Raw genomic sequence first — 11070 nt, 5'->3', positions numbered from 1 at the left:
AACTCGTAGTCCTTGATAAACTCAATCCACCTCCGCTGCCTCTGGTTGAGTTCCTTCTGAGAGAAAAGATATTCCAGACTCTGATGATCTGTGAACAACTCAAACTGCACTCCATACAAATAGTGCCTCCACGACTTCAGTGCAAATACCACTGCTGCTAACTCCAAGTCATGAGTAGGATAGTTCTGCTCATGCACTCTCAGCTGCCGTGAGATGTAAGCTACTACTCTCTGAGTTTGCATAAGAACGCCTCCCAATCCTGCCAAAGATGCATCTGTATAGACGACGAATGTCCTGATGCTACTCGGAATAGTCAAAACCGATGCTGTAGTCAACTTAGCCTTCAATGTATCAAAGGTCTCTTGGCACTCCGTGCTCCAAATAAATTGTACACCCTTCTTCGTAAGGCGTGTAATTGGCGTTGAAATCTTTGAGAAGTCCTGGATGAACTTCCTGTAATAACCTGCTAAACCCAAAAAGCTACGAATCTCCGTCACCATCTTTGGCGGTTCCCAATCAAGCACTGCTATAACCTTAGCTGGGTCTACTGATATGCCCTCTCTGCTGATGATGTGGCCGAAAAATCTGACCTCTGAAAGCCAAAACTCGCACTTGCTAAACTTGGCGTATAACTGGTGCTCCCGTAGGGTCTGCAAAGCTAATCGGAGATGCTGCTCATGATCTGCCTCTGTTCTCGAATAAATGAGGATGTCGTCGATGAAAACAATCACGAAGTGATCTAAGAAGGGATGGAAAACCCGGTTCATCAAGTCCATGAATACAGCGGGTGCATTGGTCAGTCCGAATGGCATGACCAAGAACTCAAAAGATCCATATTACGTGAGGAAAGCGGTCTTAGGGATATCCATCTCCCGAACCCGCAACTGATGATAACCAGAACGAAGATCAATCTTTGAGAAAAATTGCGTCCCCTGCAACTGGTCGAACAAGTCATCAATCCTAGGTAGTGGATACCTATTCCAGATTGTGACCTTATTCAACTCCCGATAATTTATACACAATCTCATACTGTCGTTCTTCTTCTTCACGAAGAGGACCGGCGCGCCCCATGGAGAATGACTCCGACGAATAAAACCCTGAGTTAACAACTCGTTCAACTGGGTTTGAAGCTCCCTCATCTCAGTTGGTGCCATGCGATAAGGTGCGCGGGATATCAGGGCTGTGCCCGGCTGCAACTCAATACAAAACTCAACCTCTCTCACAGGAGGTAACCCAGGTATGTCCTGAAAGACATCCTGATAATCCGAGACAACTCTAGTCTCCAATAAATCAGAACTCTGATCTTGTCGCATCACATCATCGATGAACGCCAGAAGAAGTGGCCACAATCATCTCAGACCCATCGGACGTTCGCAATCTGACTGTCTTTGCAAAACAGTCAATACTAATATGGTAGGACGACAACCAATCCATACCAAGGATGACATCAAACTTGGACATATGCAAAACTATCAGATCGACTGTGAACTCGGACTCGTCTAAACTGATGATACACCTCCTACAAACGCTCTCAAGAAGCGATACCTCTCCTAGAAGGGTGGAAACTGACAAAAGGGTGTCTAACGAATGAGCTATGAGCTGGAGTCTATCCATGTAAGCATACGAAATGAAAGAATGCGAAGCTCCTGAATCAAAAAGAATACGGGCAGGAAAGGAATTTACAAGGAACGTACCCTCCACAACTGCTCCGCTAGCACCGTACGAGGAACGTACCCTCCACACTGCACCACTGGTATCATGATCACGAGGAACCACTGCATATACTCTGCCTGGTGCTGAAGACTGCTCTACCATTGGTGCTGGAAAATACGGGACAATCTGTCCCTGGGGGGCCTCCTGGACTGCTCGAACCTGCCCCTCTGGCCTCTGCGCTGCTGGCGGTGCCTCAAGCCTGACCTGCTGACCCTGACCTCGGCCCTGCTGTCGCGGTTGCTGCTGGTTCGGACCCCTGCCCTGCTGAGCTCCTGCTGGTGCACTACGACACTCTGATGCCTTGTGTCCCACCTTGCGACAGTTAAAGCATACCCCCTGAAACTTGCGCTGATGATATGCCCTCTGATATTGCTAGGGTCCCCTCTTATGAGGGCCCTGCTGCTGCTACTAATGTCCTGTCAAGGGCTTCTTGTTCTTCCCCTTGTCTCCAATCTGTCCCCTCTTAGTCTTTCCCTCCTTGTCCTTCTGAAACATAGCTGTCTCATTTTCCTGTGAGGTGGTGGCCTCAGCTACCTCCCGGACTGAATAGAACTTCCTCAAGACGAGGTATCGGCGAAGATTAGGGCGAAGCCCTGCTAGGAACATCTTAGCCTAACGCTCTCCGGTCTGCCACATCCCCGTGAAGTGCAGCAACTCCATGAACTTGCTCTCAAACTCTGCAACTGACATGTCCCCCTGAGTCAAACGGGACAACTAACTCTGCAACTGACATGTCCCCCTGAGTCAAACGGGACAACTCAAATTCCTTCCCAGTCCGTGCTGCAGAAGAAACATGTCCCCCTGAGTCAAACGGGACAACTCAAATTCCTTCCCAGTCCGTGCTGCAGAAGAAACATACTGTGTATCAAAGAAGTAAACAAAATCCTCCCATGTGAGGATCATCCGCTGCTCTAATGGAAACTAGAATCGGTATCATCTCCCGGCATCCCCCTTCAGACTATATGATGTCAGTCTTTACTTCTGAACTTTGTCTACATTGAGTATGTCTAGGACATTACTCACATCCTCCTTCCACTTGTGGGCTACAAGTGGGTCTAAAGAGCCCTGGAACTCCGGTGCTCTCATCTTTTGGTACCTCTCTACCAAGCAGAGCCAAGCCTCCTGCTTCGTGGCTCTATCCGGTACCGCTGGTGGAATAGCTGCAGATGCTACCTCTTGGTCTCTCTCTCTGATTGGGATGGCTGGTATCCCCTGTGGTGGAACTACTGAAGGTGGTGGTGGTGGTGTCGGTGGTGCGATATGACTCGCCACAAGCTTCTCAATCGCTGCCATCCTAGCTACGATAGGAGCCATGAGATCAATGAGGTACTGGGGAGCCTGCTGCGGCTCAGGTGGTGCCTGCTCCTGCTCGGGTGGAGCCTGCTGTGGCTCAGGTGGAGCCTACTCCTGCTTGGGTGGAGCCTGCTGTGGCTCAGGTGTACCCTGCTGGGGCTCTGCCTGAACGGCTCTGTGAGTACGGGGTTTGCCACGTCCTTTCATTTCTCTCTGATCATAAGAAAATAAGAGTTCATGAGTCAAAGTAGACATATATACATACATAATGTATCACAATACGATTTTCACACCATATAGTATTCACACATATATTTTAAACAAAAATAGTTATCATAAAAAAAATTCTCAAAATTTTGAGATATACGCATATACCGTCCTCACTAAAATAGTTATCATAAAAAAAATTCTCAAAATTTTGAGATATACGCATATACCGTCCTCACTCATACTAAGAAATCCTTAGCGGACTCTATACATGAGTCCTAAGAAACTCTAACCTAGCTCCACGACTCGACACAGGATGATACTAAGGATACTAAAACTAGAGCTCTGATACCAACTGTGACGCCCCTGGGTTCACACAAGGCTGCAGTCCGAGGAGAAACCAGAAATGTTAAACCTGCCATGCACCACACCGTGCAATAACATATTTCACCATCACAAATACTATCACTCTAGTAGAGTCAATAACAGGTGTAGGTACAAAAGCAAGTAAGAGATTATACAAGAATCAACTGATGAAATAATAGAGATCAAATTAATATTTCATCATCTAATATACTGGAATACAAGTAAATGTCTGAAATAAATAAACTGGAGTTCTCAACAAGTCTCAAATACAAAATGTCTGACAAGAGGAAATAAGGCACACAGCCTTTACAACTTCTAGAATAAAACTCTCACATGTCTACACAAAAGTCTACAGTGGAGCTCAAAAGAAAATATAACTAAATAGACGGTTGAAGCTAAAGTGCATCGCCATCAACCTGCGACTCTCCGGGCTCCTAGCTCGTTACCTGAAAGGGGGAGGGATAACGAGCATCAAAGCGCTAGCGAGCAACATCACAACCAACCCTAAGGGATAGGGCTTGTTGTATATGAAAATACAGTTAATACATAATAATATACGATCATTTATCCTAACAATAATGGGTTTCAGTACTTAGGAAATTACAACACGAGCGTAGGTACGTCGAGCGAAATAATCCAAACAAGGAAACCCTCATGTATATACCTTGTATCTCAAATTGTAATTCCCTAAACACCAAACGCGAAGTCTAATACAGGAAACGATAAAGAAAAGAAAACAAACACATCTCTACTGATAAACGTAAACATGCCAAAGATTAAAATAAGAGACATATCCAACCTAGGTAGCTATCGTGTCCTAGCCTCATATGATATGTCGTGTACCAACCTTGGTTAAGTATCATGCTCAAGGTTTAGCAAGAGTCTAAAACATGACTATAATGGATTATGGTCCAACACGAGGACCCTAATGGATTATAGTCCAACACGAGGACTCAAATGGATTATAGTCCAACACGAGGACTTTAATGGATTATAGTCCAACACGAGGACTGTGTGTGTGAACCATGGAATACAAACGATAAAGGTATACATATCCTATTCTTGTACATGCCCTGCTATACCGATCTAAGCCTGTGACAGGAACGTCATCTTACGTGTGTAGATAAAATCATAACCACTAAAATTTAATACCCGATAAACGAGGCAACATTCTCATGTTCAACAAAAGCTCAACAGAACCCTCGATCATATATGAACACTGTATGAAAGTATAAGCACAGTAGGTGATCAAGCAGAAATACAAACAAAATAGGAAAAACTCCGATGAGTCGACTCGTGTTCAGTTATGAGTCGACTCATGTCTCATAGGTCGACTCATGATCAGTTACGATTCGACTCAACAGAAACTTATGATAACAGGAAAAGACTTCGTGAGATGACTCATGACAGTCATGGGTCGACTCAACTTGATGAGTCGACTCATGATGAGTCATGAGCCGACTCACGGGCTGAAAACTGGATGTTTCACAACTGCAGCTCGTCCATCTCTTTCCATACTCCCTCTATACTGGTCTTCACCTCCATCACTATCAATTCTAGACTATGAGACAATGATAAATTCATATATAGCATGAGAAACGAATATTAGCATGTTAGACCTAACTTTTAACTCCTAAACATGAGTGAAAGCATTTAATCAAAATAAAAACTCCTAACTCCTAAACATGAGTGAAAGCATTTAATCAAAATAAAAACTCCTATTTGTCATTCTTAAATAAATTTCCAGATCTGGGTTTTTATCAAAAAATTTAATCAAAATAAAAACTCCTATTTGTCATTCTTAAATAAATTTCCAGATCTGGGTTTTTATCAAAAAACTCGTTGGTGAGGATTTTAAATCTGAAACGCATGACTTCTAGCATTCACCCTAATGAGAACATTGATTTATATTTGAAAATAAGTCTTAGGCTCAATAAAAACTCATGAAAAACGTTTGTAAACTATTGAAAACATGGGAGAAGGATTGGGCGAGATGTTACTCGCCTCAGATGTGATGAAGTACGACCCCCTTCGCTGCAATCCAAAAGAAGCTGCTGAAATCCCCCGAAAATCTCCCAAAATGCCCAAAAACGAACTAGGGTTTTGAATAGGAGAGGAGGCTAGGGTTTCTCTGGGGAGAACTGATGAAAAGAGGTGTTTTCGGGTAGAGGAGAATATATATGAAAAATTAAAACCCGACCCGAAACCCAAACAAACCCGACCCACAAAACCCAAAAAACCCTCGATGAGTCGACTCATGACAGTCATGAGTCGACTCATGACTCATGGGTCGACTCATAAGATAATGAGTCGAATCAGCAGAGACTTATGACAAAGGGAGATGATATCATGAGTCGACTCATGACAGTCATGGGTCGACTAATGAGCTGAAAACTGAGTTCTTTGACTATGATGCTTATGATTTGCAAATTTACAAACTCAACCTCATGACTGATGCATATATACATTCTCATAAGCTCAAAAATGCTAGATTTCATGCAAACCATGTCATAAAGATATTTATCATAAATAAATATTATTTTTTTCACTAATAGTCACATATATAAATTATCAAAATTTATGGGGTCTTACATTAACGCCACTAACATGCCTTACGAAGTTGGGTGTACAGTTCATTTGGAGCACGGAGTGCCAGAAAGTCTTTGATACCTTGAAGGCTAAGTTGACTACAGCATCGGTTTTGACTATTCCGAACAGAGACAGAACATATGATGTTTACGCAGATGCATCATTGGCAGGTTTAGGAGGCGTTTTGATACAGACTCAGAGGGTAGAAGTATATATCTCATGGCAATTTAGAGTGCACGAGCAGAACTACCCCACTCATGATTTGGAGTTAGCAGCAGTGATATTTACACTGAAGTCACGAGACATTACTTGTATGGAGCACAGTTTGTATTGTTCACCGACCACCAGAGTTTAAGTATCTTTTCTCCCAAAAGGAACTCAACCAGAGGCAGCGATGGTGGATTTGAGTTTATTGAGAACTATGAATTCGTGATTCTGTACATCCAGGAATAACTAAGATGTACAAAGACCTAAAGAGACACGTTTGGTGGAGTGATATGCATAGGAAGATTTCAGAGTATGTAGCTAAGTGTCTTATCTATAAAGAGACACGTTTGGTGGAGTGATATGCATAGGAAGATTTCAGAGTATGTAGCTAAGTGTCTTATCTATCAACAAGTGAAGGAGGAACATCAGAGACCGGTAGGAACACTTTAGTATTTACCCATTTCGGAATAGCAGTGGGCGGATAATTTTTATGAACTTTATTGTAGGGTTGCCGAAGTCGAAGAAAGAAAATGATTCTATTTGGGTGACAATGGATAGACTAATGAAGTCAGCATATTTTATTCCAGTAAGGACTACTTATACCGTCGAGGCATATGCGAGGATAATTGTTCAGGAGATAGTTTGACTTCATGGAGTTCCAGACACGATTGTATCGGATCGAGGTTCAGTGTTCACTTCGCGCTTTTGGAAGAGTTTCTAGGATTCACTTGGTAGCAGACTATCATACAGTAGCGTATTCCACCCATAGACGGATGGTCAGACGGAGAGAGTAAATCAGGTGTTGGAAGATATGTTGCGGGCTTGTGTCATTGACTTTCAAGGCAGCTGGGAGGAATCATATTCCATAGATAGAGTTCTCTTATAACAACAGTTATCAAGCGATAATTGGTGTGGCCCCGTATGAAGCATCGTACGGGAGGCGTTGCAGATCGCCTATATATTGGGTAGAGCAGGAGGATAGTTTAATGCTTGGGCCAGAGCTTATGAGATAGATTACTAAGAAAGTAACATAAATCAGAGAACAGGTTCTAGCCGCTCAGAGTCAGCAAAAGAGCTATGCAGATAAGAGATGAGGACATTTAGAGTTTCAGATTTGAAGAGTTAGTTGTGCTGAAAGTATCATCTATGTAAGACGTTCAGCGATTCGGAAGGCGGAGAAAGCTTGAGCTGAGATATATTAGACCGTTCCGAATTTTGGAGCTTATTGGGGCTGTTACATATGGACTAGACTTTCCAGCATCGATGTCTAGTGTACATAAAGTATTTCATGTTTTAATGTTCGAGAAGCAATTACATGATGAAGAGAAGCAGTGAGTGTTGAACGCGTCAGAGATTTAGCTTCAGGATGATTTGACTACGATTGAAATCCCAGTTTGTATACTTGCTAAAGAAGACAAGAAATTTAGGAACAGGATATTTTTCCTTTGGTGAAAATTTAGTGGAACCGAAAAGGAGTTGAGGAGGTTTCTCGGGAGCGCGAGGATGATATACATCGCGACTACCCACACCTGTTTGATCAAGTAAATTAAATTTTTGTATGACTAGTTTATGGCGATATACATCGCGACTACCCACACCTGTTTGATCAAGTAAATTAAATTTTTGTATGACTAGTTTATGGCTTATGGTTACCTGTATGGTGATGTTTATACTTAACACTAAAATGAGAGTATTAACACTTATCTCCTAAGTACTTGGAACATATGGTATATATATGAGGGGTTCCTTGTTTGGATTTTTCGCTCGATGTACTTGTTCCATTTAGTTATGGGTTAAGTGGAGGTATTTATATTTTTGATGGTTAAGTGTAGACATCGAAGATGATTTTCGGGAGCGCGAAGATGTTATGTCGCGCGACTTCCTACACCTATTGAGGAAGTGGATTAATTTAGGTGTGCGATTATTTATGTGGTTATATTTAGATTTAACGCTAGAATAAGTATATTTCTACTTAATTCTTAATATTTTGGAACACATGGTATATATATGGGAGGTTCCTTGTTTGGATTTTTCGCCCGACGTACTAGTTCCATTCAATTAAGGGTTGAGTGGGAATATAGTCATCCTGGACTATTAAATATAAATATCCCTATATGCTTATCAAGAGTAAATATTCTGAGATGTTTATGTTTGCGGGTTGAATTAGACCCTCTACGTGCTTTTCTAGTATTATTATTTGCTTAAGTATGATTTCTGAATTTCGAGGACGAAATTCTTTTAAGGGGGGAAGAATGTAAAACCCTAAAAATTTGAATACTTTATGATAAATAATAACAAATATGTTATACATTTATAAATAATATATTATGATGTTTGAGTATGCTAGGAATTGATTTGAGATCCATTCAATGTATATATGTATATATATAAGAGCAAATGCACATTTCATTCTCGATGTATAAATTTGGGAATCTATGACTAGCTAAGAGTTTATGTGTTTTACATATCATTTCAGTTGGAATTTGGAAAAACTCATAATACCAAAGTTGTAGGTCTCTTCAACAACTTTCCAACGAATTTTTAATCACCTCATTCTGAGGTCGTATCAGAAAGTTATGGCTATTTTATCAAACCTTAATCTGTGTGCAGACTGTCAGACGGTCGACCGCAGTGGGCTCGGCGGTCGACCGCTTGGCGTGCAGACGCCAGTTTCAGTTCTGTTTTGGGTTGGTTTTGTTTATACCAAACCCAATTGTTACCCTAGGTATATATACTCGTTTTGAAGCTCTCAGAACCCTCTTTTGAACCCTAATAGCCTCAACCCCCCTTCTCTCCCTCCTTTCAAACCCTAGCTTCGTTTTTTTGGTGAGTTTTGAGGTGTTCGAAGGATTTGCGACGGATTTTTGTGTGGATCAGCAAAGGGGATCATTCTCTTGTGAATCCAGGAGCTTTGTTCAACTCAGAGGCGAGTAACATCTCGCCCAATCTCTCACCCATGTTTTTACAAGCTTTTCTAACGATTTTAATGAGTTTTCTTGAGCCTAAATCACTACTTTGCTTATATAGATAGATCTTTATGATATGAGATGTGAAAACCAAGTATTTTCAGTTTTCAAATACTCACCAATGATTTTGGTTAAAGAGATCTAAATCTAAAAATGTTTTATTAAGAGTCAAAATTTCGATTTACTGTTTTATAACTTTTAAATCATGCGTATATACGTTCACGAATCTTAGTGATGATTTTGTTCACATGCGAGATGTTATTATATGATGATTCATATGTATTAGAATGTGTAATATATTGTTTGGAAGCATGGGTGTATTGTTTGGATCGATTTCGAAGCAGAACAGAAACCTGGAAAAGCTTTTGTCTGTTTCGCGGTCGACCGCGGTGTGACGCGGCGGTCGACCGCTGGGCGTTCTGTCGAGCAGAATGTCTCTGCGGTCGACCGGAGTGGTCTCTGCGGTCGACCGCCGCACTGTTTGTGCATGTATTTGTTTTGGTTGTGTATTTTATACGTCCGAGGGGTCGCCTCGATTATCTGACACTTTATTGCAATAATAGTGACTTGTATATACATGTGAGTTAACACTTTTGACACAAGTTTAGACCCGCACATCGAGACACGTGCAAGTTTAGGATATGTATATCTTTCCACATATACCTTTGACAATTGCACCTCTTTACTTATAGTCCATGTGTTGGGCATACATTACTATTGATCCATGTGTTGGATACTTATCATTTCAGTCCATGTGTTGGACATGCATTTTATTCAGTCCATGTGTTGGACATGCATTACCTTTGGTCCATGTGTTGGACATTTGCTAAACCTTGAGCATGATACATAATTGAGTCTGGAGTATGACTTATTTATTAAGTTTGGACACGATAGCTACCTAGGCTGGACAGGACACTTATTGTGGCTTTGACATGGTTACATTTATCGATAGAGATGAGTTGTATTCTTTTCTTTATTGCTTCTTGTATTAGACCTCGGGTTTAGTATTTAGGGATTTACAATTTGAGATACAAGGTATATACATGAGGGTTTCCTTATTTGGATTATTTCGCTCGACGTACCTATGCTCGTGTTGTAATTTCCTAAGTACCAAAACCCATTATTGCTAGGATAAATAATTCTATATTTTTATGTATTAACTGTATTTTTCATATACAACGAGCCCTCTCCCTTGGGGTTGGTTGTGATGTTTCTCTCTAGCGTATTGACGCTCTTTGTCCCTCACCCTTTCAGGTGACGAGCCAAGTGCCCGGAGAGTCGCAGGTTGATGGTGATGCACTTTAGCTTCAGCTGTCTATTTAGTTATATTTTATTTATGGAGCTCCACTATAGACTTTATTTAGACATTTGATGACTTTATTTTAGATGTTGTAAAGGCTGTGTGCCTTATTTCCTTTACTCAGACTTGTTGTATTTGAGACTTGTTAAGAACTCCAGTTTATTCATTTCAGACATTGACTTTGTATTTCTGTATGTTGGATGATGAAATATTATTTTGATCTCTATCATTTCATCAGTTATCTCTTGTATTATCTTTTACTTGCTTTTGTACCTACACCTGTTATTGACTCTACTAGAGTGATATAATTGTGATGGTGAAACATGTTATTGCATGGTGTGGTGCATGACAGGTTTGACATTTTTGGTTTTACCTTGGACTGCAGCCTTGTGTGAACTCAGGGGCGTCACACCTATCCCCTGCAAATAC

The 11070-nt window shown here is 41.2% G+C and overlaps 1 protein-coding gene across 1 annotated transcript in view; it reads left to right on the top strand.

Annotated features, from left to right (window-relative positions):
- LOC109830609 (HVA22-like protein e) overlaps nt 1-10728 on the top strand; it is a 43892-nt gene extending 33164 nt beyond the window's left edge. Inside the window, exon 6 of the mRNA XM_020397920.1 lies at nt 10596-10728. The gene's annotated coding sequence lies outside the window, so the exon portion shown is untranslated. The remainder of the gene's footprint in view (nt 1-10595) is intronic.

Source organism: Asparagus officinalis, chromosome 2 (genome assembly GCF_001876935.1).
Source record: "Asparagus officinalis chromosome 2, Aspof.V1, whole genome shotgun sequence".
Classification (NCBI taxonomy): Eukaryota; Viridiplantae; Streptophyta; class Magnoliopsida; order Asparagales; family Asparagaceae; genus Asparagus; species Asparagus officinalis.
This window is presented reverse-complemented; position numbering and strand designations above follow the sequence as displayed.